This window comes from Capsicum annuum, chromosome 6 (assembly GCF_002878395.1).
Source record: "Capsicum annuum cultivar UCD-10X-F1 chromosome 6, UCD10Xv1.1, whole genome shotgun sequence".
In the NCBI taxonomy this organism is placed as follows: domain Eukaryota; kingdom Viridiplantae; phylum Streptophyta; class Magnoliopsida; order Solanales; family Solanaceae; genus Capsicum; species Capsicum annuum.
The window spans coordinates 101,377,958-101,397,712 of record NC_061116.1 but is presented as its reverse complement, the minus strand read 5'-3'; positions in this window follow the sequence as shown (position 1 = coordinate 101,397,712).

Here is a 19,755-nt window from a genome sequence, read left to right as displayed (position 1 = left end):
GGCCAGTAATATTGACTATCATCCCTAAGCACTTTAATATATCACACTTTACATTAGACTCCACTCTAATTAACCAATTTTCACCACCTCTATCTTCCCACTTCTCTTTTGTTTTGCCCTATATCTTTAAGCTAGTTTACACATCTTGAGTAGAGAGTATTTTGTATCAACATATGATTCACTTTTTATCAATTTTTCTTTTCATTACATTAATCCCAACCATAACACATAAACCTTTTCAACATTCCAACAGTTACTATTTTGGGGCTTCATTTTCACCTTTTTCCTTCTTCAATGTTTACACTCTTTAACATCTTAATATTTCAACTAGAGTGCTTAAGAGTTTTGGATCAAATTATGGTTAATTGAAAGAAAGGGGATAATCTACACATGAGGCTACCAAAGAATGGGCTAAAAGCTCAATAGGGCTAACTAATATCATGCATAATAGGTAGATATAATAGGGATAAAACATGGTTGTTAAAGAAATATCTATATTATTTCCTAAATCCAACATTCTTTATTTCGCTTTGAAAACACACTGAGTAAGTTCTAGACATCAATATGTAGAAAGAAATATAACAAAACCCTCACTCACACATAGCACATTCTCAAATCAAAACAAATCCTTATAGACTTTCAACCAAGCAATAGCAGGAATTCAAAAATAAGCCAACAACGCAAAAGAGTCATATAAATGAGCCTAGGTGTCTCAACAATAGTCATTCAAACCATTACACATGCTTTCATATACAAAACCAACTTGCATCATGTAAGAATGTATAGCACCTAGCAAGAGCATCTCCATTTATTCATAATAACAAAAATTTTAAACTTACTCCTAAAAATCAAAAAGGGATATTGAGTTTAAAAGTCTCCCCCTTAAAAAAGAATCAAAAACAAAAACCAAGGGGTGGGTGAAATGTGCTTCTACTTAAACAAACCAAACACCAAAACCAAAAATAAATAAATATAAAATCTTTTTTGTAATTTTCTTAAAATTAATCAAAAACTAGAAACTAAACACAATTGCAAATCCCATATCAATACTTTACCCTAAACAATCGAAAGATTCCCCACCCCTCACTTAAAATCACACTTTGTCCCAAAGTATAAATTAAAGTAAAGATGGAAATACTCTCCGAGGCCTCTAGGCCTAGATTAGTAGCATAATAAACATCAAAGGGGTCTAGAGGACCCCACACTTAGTTTTTTCCATGCTCTTTAGCTTAGATCCTCGATACTCAGATTTTGCTTCAACCTGTTAACACAAAACAAAATATATCCAAAAGTGATACAAAAGAAAAAGAAAGAAACTAAAATAACTACCTTAACTTGGGTTGCCTCCCAAGTAGTGCCTTATTATTTTTACGGCACAACTCATATTACGACTCTTTATCTATATTCTTTCATCCTTTATCCTACTTGAAGCCCATCTTTATATTATTTTATGACCTTTTGAGTTCTTTCTCTCAAGGTCTACAACTCTTTCTAAGATTACTTTTCTAGCTCTCTTTCATATTTCTCAATTTTGGGCTTTAATTTTGCTTTACGCAACTCTATGAGGGAATCATAAGAGGTAATTGAAGGTTTGAACTCCTCCACCCCACACTTATCTGCTTCCATCATATGATCATGCCTAAATCTTTGTAGTCTGAGGGTGTATTTAGTGTTTTGTATACTCCGAACATCACATCCTCATTATTTAATCTCATTATGTGAGTGTCCTCTCTTATATCTATCACTGCTCCTCAAGTCACCATAAATGGACATCCCAATATGCCTGACACCTTGTCATCTACATCATAATCAATAACAATAACATCAACATGAATAATGAACTTACCAACATCAATGGAAGACATCCTATATGATTTCTGTGGGGACCACTCTAGTTTTGTCCGCTATTTGGAGCACCACTAAACATGGCCTCGGTTTCTAAACACAAATAGGGGCATCAAATTTATAATTTCCCACAAATCACTCAAATCATGGACTATATCACTTTCACCAATTTGTATGGTAATGGTGAAACTCTCGGGGTCCTTGAGTTCTTTAAGAATTTTTCTCATCACCATAGAACTGCACTTTTTAGTAAGTTTTATCGTCTCAATATCACCAAGTTTTGTCTTTTTTTTCACCACATCTTTGAAGTACTTAGCATACTTAGGCATTTCCTATAAAACATCTAACAATGGAAGCTTAATGTGAAGTTCTCTAAACATGTCAAAGAACTCATTCTCTTTTTCTTTTTGAGCTTCTAAGGTAATGGTGGTGGTCGCTCTGGTGTATGGTCAGATGTGTTTTCTTTTGGTTACCCAAAATTCCCTTAATTTTTAGCTTATGTGGTTTCCACTTGCTTCATATTTGCTTATTGTAGGACCAACTCTGCATGTACCACCTAATTTTTGTTTGGAGGTCGGTTAGTCAGATCTCTACCACTCCTAAAGATGATTGTCATTACTTGGTTTGGATTTTTTTATCACTAGGTAAACCCCCTTGAGGTATTGTGTTCTGTGCCTGAGCTAACTGCCCAACTGTGTCTCCAAATTTTTTTTGAGATAGTTGCTGATTTTTTTAATTTCAGCATCCATTTGTTCTTGGTTGGCCAGGATCTTTTTCAATGTCTCTTCCATATTGCTAGACTGAAAGTTGTTCTAATTACCCTGCTGCTGATGAAATTTCTGAGCTTGAGCCTAATTATATCCTAGTGAGTAATTGGGCTAACTCTGCCAATTGTGGTTGTAGGCATTACTAGAGTTTTGATTTCTCTTTTTGTATTGCCAACAAAATTTGCTAAATCTAAATTTGCTCCATTAAGTCTATAGATTGACCACTACCTCCACAAATTTCACACCAAGTCTGACCCTGTTGAATTGCATTAACTTATGCTTGAGATTATTTACAGCTAACTTGTTGAACTATATTATCATTTGGTTCTGAGAGGCATCCAACTGTGCAGCCAATGTTGTGACACTATCCACCTCTATCATACTTGCAGGCTTTTTTACCACACTTTTGGATACATCACCCTACCATTTGGGTTTACCTGTGCAATTTGGTTAAGGAGAGTATACAACACATCGTAGGTTTTTCTATAATGCTTGACCACCTGCAGTTAAATCTAGCAAAATTTTTGTGTTATGGTCAATTCTTTCAACAAAAGTATGACCTAATACCTCATTGGTCTATTTGTGATGCGGACGATCCTTGAGAAGAGACTTGAAACTCTCTCATGCATGATAGAGCTTTTTATCTAACTTTCATTTGGAACTCAGGATCTCACTCCTCAACCTTGTAGTTTTTCCAGAAGAAAAGAAGTGGATAAGAAACTTCTTTGCCAAGTCATCCCAAGTTGTGATTGATTTTAAAGGTTCTACCTTCAACGATTTCTTCGCCTCCCCCAATAGTGAGAATGAGAAAAGTGTGACCCTCACGTAGTCTGTGGAGACTCTAGTGGAAATGAAAGTGTCACTGCTCTCCAAGAAATTTTTTAAGTGGACCTATGGATCCTCATATGAAAAGCTTGCGAACTGCCTACTACTATGCAATAATTTCACCATGTTCTATTTAAGCTCAAATCTACCCCCAGGTTCCGGTCTGTGGATACTGGAGGTAAATTAGTTCTTAGAGGGATTGCCACTTCACACACTGTCCTGTAGGCTAGTTTCTCTTTATCCATGACTATAAAAATGGATTCACTCTGTCAAACTTGTAGGATGGAATAGATAAGTGTTGCTTTTCTCCTCAATTGATGCAAGTGTCACTCCGCTTTGAGATATGGTTCAACCAAATATCTTTCCCTTGCTAGCTTACTTGATATTCAAACCTGTAACTACAAGTTCAATAGATAATACCAAGTTGTCATCACTTATCAATCAAAGTAGTAAAACTAAAGTTAAAGAATTGCTAATTTTTAAGTCCCTGGTAATGGTGCCAAAAACTTGTTGCATCCAATCACACATGCAGTGTATGTGGTCGTGCAAGTAATAAAGTGGCTCTTTTGAGTTGAATATTGATCCACGAGGACTTCATGTTTAGCAAGAAATCCAATGCTAGTGTAACTAATGAAATTTAAGAAGTGCAAGTTATAACCAAAAGAGAGTTTGAGTTCTGGAAATTTGAAAGCAACAATAAATAATAACAAGAATATAAATTGTTTAAAACAATAATTAGGAGAAATCCATGATCAAGGAAATTTGAACAATCCTACAAAGCAATACATTATCGTTGGTCAAGTTGACTATCATGGTTGTTGATTCACGGGGTTAATAATATGAGTATGGTCTTCTAAGCCTCTAATTATCTATCCAAATTAGTCCCACAACTACATCGTTGAGAAGGGATGTGGGAACGTATTCAAACATTTTTGTATTTCTTCCCGTATTTGAACCAAATGAGGAAAATTAGGTATATTCTTATCCAAAATGTGAATCCTATCTTTAATTCATCTAAAAGATAAGAACCCACTCCATATGTTCCATGTTCTAATCTAAAGTTACTCTTTCCGATCTCACAATAGAAATATTGGTGTATTTCAAGTGTCGCAAGTCAATAGAAAAGTAATAGAAAGAACATATGAACAACCCAATATGATAATCAACATTAAACCAACTTAATTGCATGCTAAGTACTCATGTCCGTAGCCTCAATCCTAGAAAGAGGGTGTTTATCCACTCATAGTCATACAAAGAATCACAATAATTGAATTTATAAGAAAAACTACAAGAGAACTAAAATAAAGTAGAAAAACCCTATTTAGAGCCTCTCTCGTGTGTTTTCTCTCTCCCAAGTCGTTCTAAAGTTATCCATAAAATAAAATAAGTGTCCTATTTATAGTAAAAGGAAAACATCAAATGAAAACACCTCTCTGTGCCATGCCCATATCATGTGGCTCACTGGGTGTGGCACGCTCTTATAATCTGTGTCATTCAAATTTTTGGCCAACTCTGTGCAACTCTTTTATCATATGGCTTAGTGAGTGTGGCATGCTTTTGTGTTTCAAATGACAATTTTCCTTTATGGTGTAGTTTCTTCACATTTCTTTGTGTCCCGTGCACTGTAGATGCCTTTCCAACGCTCCTTAAGCTTGTATTACTTCCTGATATTACTCTTAATGCCTTCAATCATCCATAAGAATGATAGTGACACCAAATCAAGCGCATTCCTTGCAACAATATAGACATGGAATGCTAATCATCACACACACAAATTAAGCTCAATCAAATGAATATATATGCAATGTAGCCCACAAAATAGACAAAAGTATGGGAAATAACTAGCACTCAGACATATAAATATGCCCAAGATCAGGTTTACTGGGGTCAAAGCTATGAAAGACCCATATATCTTGGCCGTACAAACAAGTAAACCAACCAAATAAAGCCCTACCTCTATATAAAACAAATCTAATACAAACATGGATATCATCATTGTCATGACCTTATTTCTTAGGTCATGATGGCTCCTACTATAACCCACCAGTAAGTAAGCCAACTCTTAGTCCAAAACTACTAGTAACGGACTAGTAGGAGAAATGGAGAAAGAATGTGGAATAAATGAGATAGAAGACTAAAATACATAAGATAATCCTAAAACCTAGTGATATCAGTACAAAAGATTCTAAGGTAATGATATTAGAAAGGGAAGTACAAAATGGATATACTAATACAACCTATCTCAAAATACAACATAGAGACTAGCCAAACACATAAGAGGGAGAAAAGAAAAACTCCGAATACCAGGAGTTCACCAAACATCTCTGAAGTATCATTGCTCCGCACAATACATACAACAATGGCGAGAAATCGTATAATGATTTTCAGGCTGTGGAAGTGTAGTATAAGTACCAAAAATGTGGTACTCAGTAGGCAACTACTGACTAAGCTCCGAAGATAATTCAACTATACATAACATACCAGCAAGTATGTAACTACACCTAATTATCTAGCAAACTACATAATAAAGCTAAGGAGACAATAAGGATGACTATTCTATTCATATCCAAGAAACTAACATAATAAGCTAATGGAATAATAAGAATAAGTTACCCTACTCCAATAATTCTCTAATACCCTAAAACTATACGGTATATAGTAAGCCAATGTACGAATAAATAGTAGAAGAAGGATATATATAGTAGTATATAGGGACAAGGAATGGATATACAACATAAGTACATAAAAGAAGGGAGAAATATATGGCAATACCATAACTACTCAATAGATATATATACATAATAAGGCTAACTCAAGGGTGCAAGCTAAGTAATCAACACTAGCATCTCCAGGCCTCCTAATCATAGTAGGAACTAGTGTTAATATAATCTACGTCTGTAGTCCATACATATAAACATGAGGTCACTAACATAAGAAGTACCCATAAAGAAATAAACTCGGATATCAGGGTCCAACATCATAATGTCTAACCATGGAATAATCATGCATAACGAAATAAACGTAAGAATAAGGAATCAGAATCATACCTCAAATATCAATACCAGTCCAATAATCAACTTGCCATGTACTAACCATAATAATTATAATACAAGGTAACCGCCTAGTGTGGACAACCAATACCTAATAGGGCCTTTCATAAACCCACGCTGCCATATGCCCAGAAAGGTCAATCAACAATCAGCAAACAATAATTAGAGCCCATACCTATGCAACCCCCATAAGTGACGCAACCCGACCGAGAACCTTGTCATAATGGGCGTCCTAAGTCCGACCGGGATTGTAGACCACTCCTATTACCCAACCCTATTTCAGCCGCCTACTCAGAGTTGGCTAAATTTCGTGCATGAAATAAGATAGTGTAATAGCTCACATGAAGACTCTGGGATAAGATCACAACCGTGACAGACCCAATCGAGTCCAACCATCTCATACCATAATCCAACCATACCAAATCGACACTGAAACAAGGGCCATAAACCAGGACATAAACAAAGATGTTCTAAAACACAGTATAATTAATCCTAATATGAAATATGATGGAACAACCAACAATGTCGTCCAATGATGTCAGCCTTGTAGCTTATTCCAATGCCAAGGCCGACACAAATATTGATCCTGCCCATTCCAACCCATAGTAGTACCCAAATCCTCTAACGAAAAGGGTAATAAAATCCGGTTGGGACATGACCCCAATCATGAACAAAACCAATATCTAAAATAAAATCAAAGTGTCTAGAAATATCCATAACATGAAATGAAGCCTTCTAAAAATATGGAAGCTTACCACATTAGTCCAAATACCGATCCCCGATTAAATCACTATGTAGGAGGATTAGAACGGTCGGTTCCTGCATAGCGTGGGTATACAGCCGCTAGTAATGGGTTAGCAAGTGAACTCTAGCATGATCTCAGGATAAGGATAAAATAATGCCATTTATAAAACCAAGTAAAACCATCCATATTCATACAACCATAAATATATATATATATATATATATAACCATATCGGGAAAAAGGACCAGTTTTAGCATGCCTTTAAAACCTTTACCTGGGTTGTGTAGCTTTGTCGTCCTAAACCACTCACAGGCTATATAGGTTCATCTCTCCCTACTAAAAGGGCCCCAGTGCGTGAAGTCATATGACCAGGGAAGAAAACCTAGGATGAGTAGTACATCCCTCCAAAATATAATGTGACATCATGCATACGATCACCAAGACCAACCTCACATTGGCAAATATGAGTTTCCAATTTTGGACCCCCGGGGACCTCCACCTTCTACGGCTTTGCTACACATTCCGTCATTATTACCCAATTAAACCCATTACCAAGCAACTAATCAATCCAGTTACCATTTATTAACCAAGGCCATTTAGTGGAGGTATCGTCATACCGACCATACTTGCAAGTACTATCCATAGCAAACCATATATAGGTTTAAGGGGACTTCCCAGTGCCCTTCTATTTACCATATCAAACCACTTGGGGGATTCCATGTACACCACAAGCATAACCATTTATCCATTTACCTTTCCAAGCCATTTAAACCATACATAATTCCTTTATTAAGTTTTAAAACATGCAAGAGTTCCATTAAAATACTCAATGCAATGAAAACATTATTATAGGAATTTTGTCAAACACGTTCGGGGTATAATATAACCAAAATCAATTCGAATTACCATTAAACCATTCCCATTCAATACAATTATCCAAAACCACCATTTATGCACATAAAGCATAACTAAAACCATGGTATAAAATAACCAACCATTTAATATCAAAACCCCTAATTAATATGAAAACCAAAATCACACACTCAATGAAGTAATGAAAACATTCATAAAAACCATATTTCTAGTTAAAATTAAAAATGAGGGAAGAGAACAAGCCTTAAACTAAGATGATGATGGAAAGAAATCACCAAGACAAGCCCCAACTCAATCCTCTAGTTGAAACCCTAGCTTCCCTTGCCCAAAAGCTTTGGAGAGAGTTATAGAGTGTTTTAGAAGAGTTCTAAGTGTTAATAAATGGAATAATAGGGTAGATAACCCTCCATGTGGGTTAGAAGTCGTGGGACCTTATTAGGATAAGTGGGAAAATATCCATAGTACCCCAACTTAAGTTGCACAAAATCTCATCACAGGGGTACGACTGACCCTACAAGTCATACCCTTCAATACGAGTGGTACCCTCCACTCATATCCTAGCCACAACCTTTGGATCCAACACTATACATCATACGAATCATCCAACTAAGTCATATCCAAAGCATACGATCCTTACCCTTCATCCATACCCCTGGCAGATTTAGACATTATCCATCATACGAGTCCTGGGTACGACTCTTACCCTAGCTTAAGGTTCATGGTGAGCCATTCATACTCAAATCCAACCTAAGCAACCAAGTCTAAGATTAAGTTAAAGAACCAAATGATCTGTACCCACCAATACAACTCGGACCTCTAAGTCGTATCCATTCTAGTAACTAAAAGTGATCCCACTAACCAACACTGGTCAGCATACGACTGGACCATACCATCCATACCCTAATATATGGCTCGTACCCATGAGTTGTATTGGGTCCAGAGACCAGAATTTCAGGAAATTTTCAAGGTATGGAAACCAGGGTGTTTCAGTTTCCTCCACTAGGAATATTCATCCCCAAATGATGAAAAAGGTAGGGGTAACCACACGCATAAGTCATTTGCATTATCTTATCAATATATATTCCCAATCTTTATCAAAGTTTGAAAACAAAGAGGCAAGGATATTAATATTTCGCTTAACAAATTATGAAAATAAGGATGTGTTAAAGACACATACCTTCTGCACGAATCCCAAGAGCAGAAAATAAATGTGGATATTTGGACTTTGTGTCCTCTTCCATTTCCTATGTACCTTCTTCCACCTTATGGTTTCAATAAAGAACCTTAACCGAAGCCACATCCTTGGTCCAGAATCGATGAACCTGCCTATTCAAGATCTCAACCAAGATTTATTCATAAGACAAAGAATCCATGATACCCAGTCCTTCCTAAGGAACAACCAAAGGAGGATCACAAATGCACTTCTTCAACATGGAAACATGGAAGAGCGAATGAACCAAGCTCAGGCTAGAAGGTAACACCAACTCATAAAAAACATTACCATATCTCCGTAAAACCTCATAATGACCAATAAATTGGGGGATGAGCGTTCCCTTCTTACAAAACTGCACTACTCTCTTTATGGGAGATACCTTGAGGAAAACCTTATTCCGAACCTCAAACTCTAAGTCTCTATGCCAAACATCGGCATAGGAATTTTGGAGACTTTGGGCAGTCTTAAGCCTGTCCCGAATCACCTTCACCTTTTCCATAGCCTGGTAAACCAAGTCTGGACCAAATATATCCACCTCACTAAGATCAAACCAACCAATATGAGATCTACACCTCTTACCATACAATGCTTCAAAAGTGGCCATACCAATACTAGACTGATAGCTATTGTTGTAAGGAAACACCACCAAAGGTATATGCTCAACCTAATTGCTACCATAATCAATCACACAACCCCAAAGAATATCCTCCAATATCTGAATATGTCTCTCCTCTTGGCCATCCATCTATGGGTGGAATGTAGTATTCAGACTAACCTTAGCCCCCAACCCTTTTTGAAAAGATCACCAAAAGTGAGATGTAAACTGTGTGCCCCAATAAAAAATAATCAAAACAGGTACCCCATGCAGCTTCACAATCTCCTGAAGATACAGCTTCACATAATCCTCCACCGAGAAGGTAGTTTGCACTAGCAAAAAATAGGTAGACTTAGTCATCCTATCCACGATGACCCAAATTAAATCATATTGATTCTAAGATCGAGGAAGACCGGTAACGAAGTCTATATTGATCACTTCCCATTTCCACTCGAGCAAATCAATTTTTCGATACAATCCTCCTAGCCTCATGTGCTCAACCTTAACCTATTGACACACCATGTACTTGGATAAAAAATTAGCCACATCCCTCTTCATGCCATTCCACTAATAAATCTCCTTGAGATTATGATACATCTTAGTCGAGTCGGGATGAAGAACATAGTAGAAGTCATGCGCCTCAGCCAAAATCCTTTATCGCAAACCGTCGACATCAGGAATACACAACCTCTCTTGGTATCATAAAGTACCATCACCACCGATCTCAAACACCACTATCTTTATCCCCCCAATGTCCCTCTTGATCTTCATCAAGATAGGATCTAGCACTTGTTTCTCCTTAATCTCTGCACCAAGAGATGATCAAACCACTTCTTGCACCATCACACCACCATTCTTGGAGTCCAAGAGGCGAACTCTAATTTTAATCAAGCGGTGAATATCTTTCACCGATTCCCACTTTCCTTTCTCCACATGAGTCAAACTCCCCATGGATAATCTGCTAGGAAACTCCGAATGTCAGATGGAATATGGGTCTAGGCCACCTCTTCACCACAGACACCTTTTGTGAATCCACCATGATCCCCTCACTAGAAATAATATGATCCAAGAATGTTATAGCGTTCAACCCAAACTCACACTTGGAGAACTTGGAATACAACTATTGTACTTTTAAGGTCTGCAATACCACATAGAGTTGATTAGCATGATCCACCTCACTCTTCAAATAGCCCAGAATGTCATCAATAAACGTAATAATAAAAAGATCCAAATACTAATGAAAAACCTTGATTATTAGATACATAAATGTCACCAGAGTATTAGTCAACCCAAATGACACTACCAAAAACTCAAAGTACCCTTATCGAGTACGAAAAGCCATCTTAGGGATATCCACCTCCCTAATCCTTAGCTGATCGTACCTGGAACAAAGATCTATCTTAGAAAAGAACTTGGAACCTTGCAACTGATCAAATAGATCACCTATCCTTAGAAGAGGATACTTGTTCTTGATTGTCACCTTATTCAATTGCCTATATTCGTTACACATCTAAAGGGAACCATCTTTCTTGCACATAAACAATACCGGTAGACCCCATGGAGATACACTACGATGAATAAACCCCTTATCCAAAAGATCATTAAGTTGCTCCTTGAGTACTCTCAACTCAGCCGAAGCCATTCTATACGGAGGAATATTAATTGGACGAGTGTTTGAAACTAGATCAATATGAAACTCTAGTTTCCTATCCAGAGGAACACCAAGAAGATCATCCGAAAAGACCTCTAGAAACTCATTAACCACTAAAACTTACTGGAAAGAAGGACCTTCTAAGTTAGAATCTTTAACCTGGACCAAGTGATAAAGAAAACCTTTAGAGATTAACCTCCGTGCTCTAAGGTAAGAAATAAATCTCCCCCTAGGAGCTAAAGAACCACCCTCTCATTCTATAACTGACTCACCAGGGAACCTAAGATAACTCTATGGGTCCGACAATCCAAGGATACGTAACAAGAGTGCAACCAATCCATACCTAGAATAACATCAAGATCCACCATTCCCAACTCAAACAGATCCATCAACATTTACTTATCACCAAAAGATACAACACACCCCGTATAGACTCTCTTAGCAATAACCGACTCACCTACTGGGTAAAAATAGAAAAAAGATCCAAAATAACTTTCGAATCAAAACCAAAAGATGCAACCATATAAGGAGAAACATAGGAGAGAGTAGACCCCAGATCAAGAAAATAATATACATCATGAGAGAAAAGTTGTAACGTACCAGTAACGACATCAGGTGATGCCTTGGATTCTTGTTGGGATGCCAAAGTATACAACCTGTTCTGACCAATGCTAGAACCAGGAGCAATAATAGAAGTAGATGCCATACCACCAGATGTAGGAGCAGAAGATAAAGCCACAGAAATCTTATTTGCCCCTGTAGAACCTATATTAATCGGACAATCCCTGAGTTGATGGCCTGCCTAGATACACTTGAAGCATTTGTCCCTTCTTTCATCATAATAGCCCCCATAAGGATGACCACAGAACCAATAAAAATGGCATAAAGAAACTTATTGACCTCCGTTTGCCTGAGATTGAGCACCATGTGCCCAAAAATTGTCACCACCTTGATGATACCTATCACCTGCCTAGTTAGGAGCACTAGCAAAAGAGTAGGAACTAGAACTCCCCCACTTCTTTTTCTTCTATTTTCCACCATCTTGACCACCCTAAGACTGAACACATCCTTGGTAAAAAAACCTGCTCCTCTTACCCTGTCTATCCCCAAACTCCACCTGTTTCTTCTTTTCATTCTCCACTTACTGCATATGAATAGTCAACCTACAGATGTCCATATCTTTAATCAGCAAGGTAGTCTTTCGCTCCAAAATTAAATCTTAATTCAACCCAGAAGCGAACTTTCTCATTCTTGCCTGCATGTCAGCAAATAAATTAGGAGCATACCTTGACAATTGGTAAAACTTTAAGGCATATTCCTTAACAGATATCCCCCCTTGCTTGAGGTTCACAAACTCTTCTATATTTGCTTCCCTCAGCTCTTGGGGAAAGAAACTATCCAAGAAGGCCTTAGAAAAAGTATCCCATAAGAATGATTCTTCCATATCACCCCTATTTGTGTCCCACCCTTCATACCACTAAAACGCAACATCTTTGAGCTGATAAGCTACAAAGTTTATCCCTTCTACATTAGTAGTCTGTATCACCTAAAATAGCTATTCCATTTTAACTAAAAAGCCCTGTGGATCTTTCTCTACCTTCACTCTAGAAAAGGCAAGAGGACCCATCTTCGTAAATTGGCCAACCCTTGTAGCCTCAGTAGACAAAGCACCAGTCATACTCTGCTCAGCCTGAGCAGTGACTATCTGAGCAATAACATGAATAGACTATTGGAATTCCGTATTAGTCACTTCGCCTTGAAGAGGACTAGCAGAAATTGGTGGAACTCTAAAACTATCAGGTATAGGAATGTGAGATAAAAGATGAATTCCATAAGTAAGATACAGCCTTTCAGCATTACCCCCAGCTGAGATAGAAGAATTTCCTAGTGTTCCATATCTACAAGCCATGATCTAAAAGACGAACAAACAAGGATTAGAGAAGATTCCAGGACTGTGACTCCAAAGTTAAGAATAGAATACCAAGAAAGTGAGACATTCCTAAATGCCTTGTAGCCTCTCCCTTATGAGTGTGGCGGGCTACATACACATAAAAGAGACTCTAATCAACATGGCTTTATGGACTCCCAATTGACCATGAACCTAGGCTCTAATAGCAACTTGACGTGACCCAATTAGGGGCCCTGTCATAATGGACGTCCCAAGTCCGATCAGGATTAGAGACCATCCCTTTGACCTAACCCAACCTTCAGCCACCTCCTTGCTTTAAGTTGGTTAAATTTTAATCATGAAACTAGATAGTGTGATAGCTCACATAAAGACTCTGGGATAGGATCACACTCATGACCGACCTAATCGAGTCCAACCATCCCATACCACAATCCAACCATACCAAACCAATACCAAAACAAGGGCCATAAACCAGGCCATAACTAAAGATATTCCAAAACATAGTATAATTAATCCCAAAATGAAATACGATGGAACAACCAATAATATCATCCAATAATGTCAGCCCTCCAGCTTATTCCAACACTAAGGATAAAACCAATACTGATTCCGACAATTCCAACACATAGTAGTACCATAAAGCCTTTAAAAAAAAGTAATAAAATCCGGTCGGGACATGCCCCCAAACATGGACAAAACCAATATCCAAAATAAAGCCAAAGTGTCTAGAAATATCCATAATGTGAAATGGAGCCTTCTGGAAAGATAGAAGCTCACCACTTCAGTCCAAATGTTGATCACTGAGTCAATCACTATATAGAAGAATTAAAATGGCCGGTTCCTGCATAATATGGGTATACAGCTGCTAGAAGACGGGTTAGCGGGTGAACGCTAGCATAATCTTAGGATAAGGATAAAATAATTCCATTTATAAAACCAAGTAAACCCATCCTTATGCACACTACCATACATATATATATATAACCATGCCGGGAAAGGGGACCGGGTTTAGCATGCCTTTAAAACCTTTACGTGGGTTATGCAGCTTTGCCGTCCTAAACCGCTCGCAGGCTATATAGGTTTAGCTTCCCCTGCTGAAAGGGCCCCTGTGTGTGAAGCCGCATGACCAGGGAAGAAAAACTAGGATGACTAGTACATCCCCCCAAAATATAGTGCGACATCATGCACACGATCACTAAGACCAACCTCACATCGCCAAATATGAGTTTCCAGTTTTGGTCCCCTAAGGACCTCTACCTTCTACGGCTTTGCTACACATCCCACCATTATTACCCAATTAAAACCATTACCAAGAAACTAATCAATTCATTTACCATTTATTAACCTAGGTTATTAAGTGGTGGTATTGTCATACCGACCATACATGCAAGTACTATCCATAGTCAACCATATATAGGTTTAAGAAGACTTCCGCATGCCCTTCCATTTACCATATCAAACCACTTGGGGGTTTCCATGTACCTCACAAGCATAACCATTTAGCCATTTACCTTTCCAAGCTATTTAAGCCATGCATAATTCCTTTACCAAGTTTTAAAACAAACAAGAGTTCCACTAAAATACTCAATGCAAAAAAAACATTATTATCGGTATTTTATCAAACACATTGGGAGCATAATATAACCAAACTCAATTCTAATTGCCACTAAACCATTCCCATACAATCCAATTATCCAAAACCACCATTAATGCACATAAAGCATAATTAAAACCATAGAAAACAATTACCAACCATTAATATCAAAACCCTCTATTCATATTTGAAAACCAAAATCATGCAATCAATGAAGTCATGAAAACATTCATAAAAACCATGCTTCTAGTTAGAATTAACAATGAGGGAAGAGAACATGCCTTAAACCAAGATGATGATGGATTGAAAGAAATCATCAAAACATGCCCCAAATCAAGGCTTTAGTTGAAACCTTAGCTTCCCTTGCCCAAAAACTTTTAAGAGAATTATAGAGTGTTTTAGAAGAGTTTCTAAGTTTTATTGAATGGAATAATAGGGTAAATAACCTTCCAAGTAGATTAGAATTTGTGGGACCTTATTAGGATAAGTGGGGAAATGTCCAGAATACCCCCACTTAAATTTCAAAAAATCCTGTCCTAGGGGTATGACTGACCCTCGCGAGTCATACCCTTCAATACGAGTGCTACCTTCATTCGTATCCTCACCTCAACCTTTGGATCCAACACTGTCCAGCATATGACTTATCCAACCAAGTCGTATCCAATGCGTATGATTTATACCCTCCATCCGTACCCCTGACAGATTTAAAGGCAAGGATGATTTAGACACTGCCCACCATACAAGTCCTTGGTATAACTCGTACCCTAGCTTATGGCTCATGGTGAGCCACTCGTACTCAGATCCAACCTAAGTAACCAAGTCTAAGATTAAGTTATGAAACCAAACAATCCGCACCTACCACTATGACTCGTACCCCTAAGTCGTATCTATTACAGCAACCAAAATCTATCCCACCAACCAACATTAGTTAGCATACGAATGGACCATACCATCAGTACCCCAACATACGGCTTGTACCCATGAGTCATATTGGGTCTCAGAGACCAAAATTCTAGTAAATTTTCTAAGGTCCAGAAACCAGGGTGTTTTAATAAGTGTAATAGATAAAAGGACAAATAGTATACATCACAAGTCAAACTCATCACCTATATCTATGCCCTCCCTCCAAAATAAGGTTGATAGCTATAGTTGTATACTGGTGATAGGGTATGTGCTTGCATGAATGATTGCAAGAAGAATCCATAATACCATAACCAATCCAAATACCATAAATTAACCTAATGTATACACCTCCTCCAACTCGACGACTCATAAAACCAAGACCAACGACGATCTCTCTTCTCTGATTCAATGGCTATTTAATAAAGGAGTCCCTAGGGGGTTCGAGAGTACCCGTATACACTGACCTGGTCCTAATTTAGGATTTCCAATTATCACCAATGTCATCAGCAATCACTGAACTAGAATCAGAACTCATTTCATAAATACCATCATCACTCCACTCTGTCTAGTACCAGATATATATATACATATAAATTACATAGGCTAGAAGCCTGGCTAAAAGAGTATAAGTCCATAAATCCATTTCCCGGGGTAAACTCTAGATTAAATCATCATAAAAGTATAAAAAGGATCGAAATCTCTCTCGATCGGGGTAAATTATAGTAGCAAAACTATGGACCAAAATCTATCTTGGTCAAATCTCAAAATCATTATATTTAGTCTCAAAGGCTCATAAGTTACTCATTAAGATAGTATGATTCTCATTATGAAGAAATCTATTTTAAAAAGTGAAAAGTAGGGATAAATCACCTTTTTTAGGAAAAAGAGTAATAAAATCATATTTTAGTTGGATTGTATCATTTACTATATAAGTGATCATGAATGTATCGATTCTATGCATTCCATCACCAGTATCCAAATACTATGATTATAAGCATCAAACATCTAACAACTACGGTCATGTCTTTTATAAGGATACAACACTTCCCAGAATCTAACCACTATCATAATCACGGCCTGGGGACCAATAATGTATTTGGCATAACTACAACATCATCATGGCCTTAGGCCCAATAATATATAACTGTCATAAGCATAACATAATAATCTAGGGAAAACTAGCATAACTTATTGAGTAACATACTAAACCTCATACTAAAAGTTCATTAACTTCAATTGTGTCCAACATGATACAATGCATATAAATATGTCTACATAATCTAACACATGTCTTGGCCTAAGGTGAGCTAGAAGGTCCCACTTCTAATCCCCAAAATCCATTTTAGACAAGTTTCTACCTCGAACCAGGCTAAGGTATCTACATTCACTTCTAGGTGTTGAATAAGCCATGATTAGCCCTAATATAATAATTCCACCTAAAATATGAGCAACTAAGGTAATTTCACCTAGATTACCGTCCCAAGATAACCTAAACATTCCAAATAGGACTCACAATATTAATCATGCTAATCCCATCCCATATATAGCATAATATCATAATTATACTATAAAATAGTTAAATCTATGAAGAAGGTAAAAGGATCATAGAAGTACAATAAGTATTTCACCTTAAAGACCAATTACCCTTCTATCCCCCAAATTTATAAATTAGACTAAGTCAGGGTATTCTACCCGCAATCATATCCTAAAATCCCTATGTAACATGCAACATATATCAAATACCATCTCAAGAAGAAGAGTAGATAGAAGCCTATCTCAAAGCCAAACCACAACCCTTAAATTATCCACAAATCGTCCATCTTTACTCCATGATCCCAAAATGTCATCACGCTATCAATAAAATACTCTACACGTCGTTAGGAGTAAAATGTGACCCAGAATGCTATACTAAGTGTTGAGTTGATATTTGGGTCAAGAACAAGCCTGCAGGACTACAAACGAAATCCAAAATTGATCCTGTCACGAGGTCTCTCAAAGGACAGGAAAGTTATGCTCAAATATTCAGCACAAACGGAGCACAAATTGGGTCTCAAATCGACCCTCAAAGTTTAGGAATTCAAGCCCTAATTTCTAAGAATTTTACCAAGCATTAGGATGTAAATTGAAGGAGAATTAATGGGAAATAATCAGGAAGAGTTAGGTTACTTTACTTTAACTTATTTGGATTATTTCCTACTTTTTCCTCCCTTTGAGCTCCCAATTTGGTGTAAAAATAGTGGAAGAAGTGATAGAAAATTCGGTGGGAAAAAGGGTAAATGCCAGGTGTCACTTAAGCGATCACCCTGTCGCTTAGGCGACAGTCAATTAAATGATTCACCTATCGCTTACGCGATCAGGAATGAGGGTTTGGGTATCGCTTAAACGATCTCTAAGATGTTTAAGGGATACCCACTTAAGCAAGCTCAACAATTGCTTAAGCGGACACTGGCCAAATGGTCAGTGTCGCTTAAGCTATAATTACGTTGTGTACGCGGAGTCTTCTTAAGAGACATTATGTTTGCTTAAGTGGTTGCATCAGTAACCTAATGTATCAAGCGCCGATCGGGTGCTTAAGATTCATTTGAAACCCCGTATGCATAAACAAAATATGCTACCACACCAAATTCAATGTTCTATACTCAATCAAATAGTTAAAACTTCCATTAGAGATCATTTTGACTAATTGTAGGACCCATACTTATAGCTTTATTTTTCATATAATCTGCACGATAACCCAAAATATATTAGCTCGGAACCTGAACCAAGGGTCTCCTAGCCTAAAATCAACATTCCAGAGCTGATGGAGCTGTCAAAATTCTCATCTGAGGCCATCTACTATGAGTTTTGGTCTGTGACTAATCCTAAACAGCAAAAGCTCCAAAATAGGAAAATGAGACTAAAATAAAAACAAACTGTCTAATAACCAAATCAACAGTTTTGGTAAGTCATAAATGACCTGTAGCAGCTATGGAAAGGGACAAAATTCTAGAAATTCATGTAAATCAAGGAAATAACCTGGAGAGTCATTATAATATCCACAACTAAAAAGACTTTTGTCTACAAAAATCAATGGATAAAATGATCATGAAAACTCGAAGGGATGAGGTACTGGGCCTGCATTCTTTGTGCACGACTTCCTAGATAACCTCAAAAAGGAAATGATGCTTCAAAGGGATTTTGCCCAAAATATCCCTTTTCCAACCAACTTCCGCACTTTACTCTCAAACAGCCAAAACTCAACCTCAACCACCAATTGGCCTCCAACTGAATCGAGAAAGGCCAATGCATACAAATCCAAACCACTACACACTGATACCATATTAATACCATCACAAACAAATAAAAACTCATCCATGCCAAAGGTAAACCAAGGCATGAGTCATAAAACTAACTCCAAATCCAAATATAACCTTCTTTTGTCTTTCCAAACCTGTTATCCACTCCAAATCAGGAAGAGAATCACTAAGCCCTGTCCGCGCAATCACATCTCATTAAACCTAAAAAAATAAAAGTTTGTCACCAAAAACCCATAAAAACAATAAAAGTTGCTCACTAAAAACCCATAAAAGCAAGCATGAGAATAATCCCATAAGGCACTATCTGGGCACACAAATAGAGACAACCAAGGTATGCAATCTATGCTAATGCTACAATTGGTCCGAAAGACCTTCAAAACTAAAAGCCAGGAGTTCGAAGCACAAACACTCACCATAGAATGATCTGCTCCAAGAGGTCCTATCAACCAAGGATGAAGACATACTGAATCCAACTCAAGCATACTACTC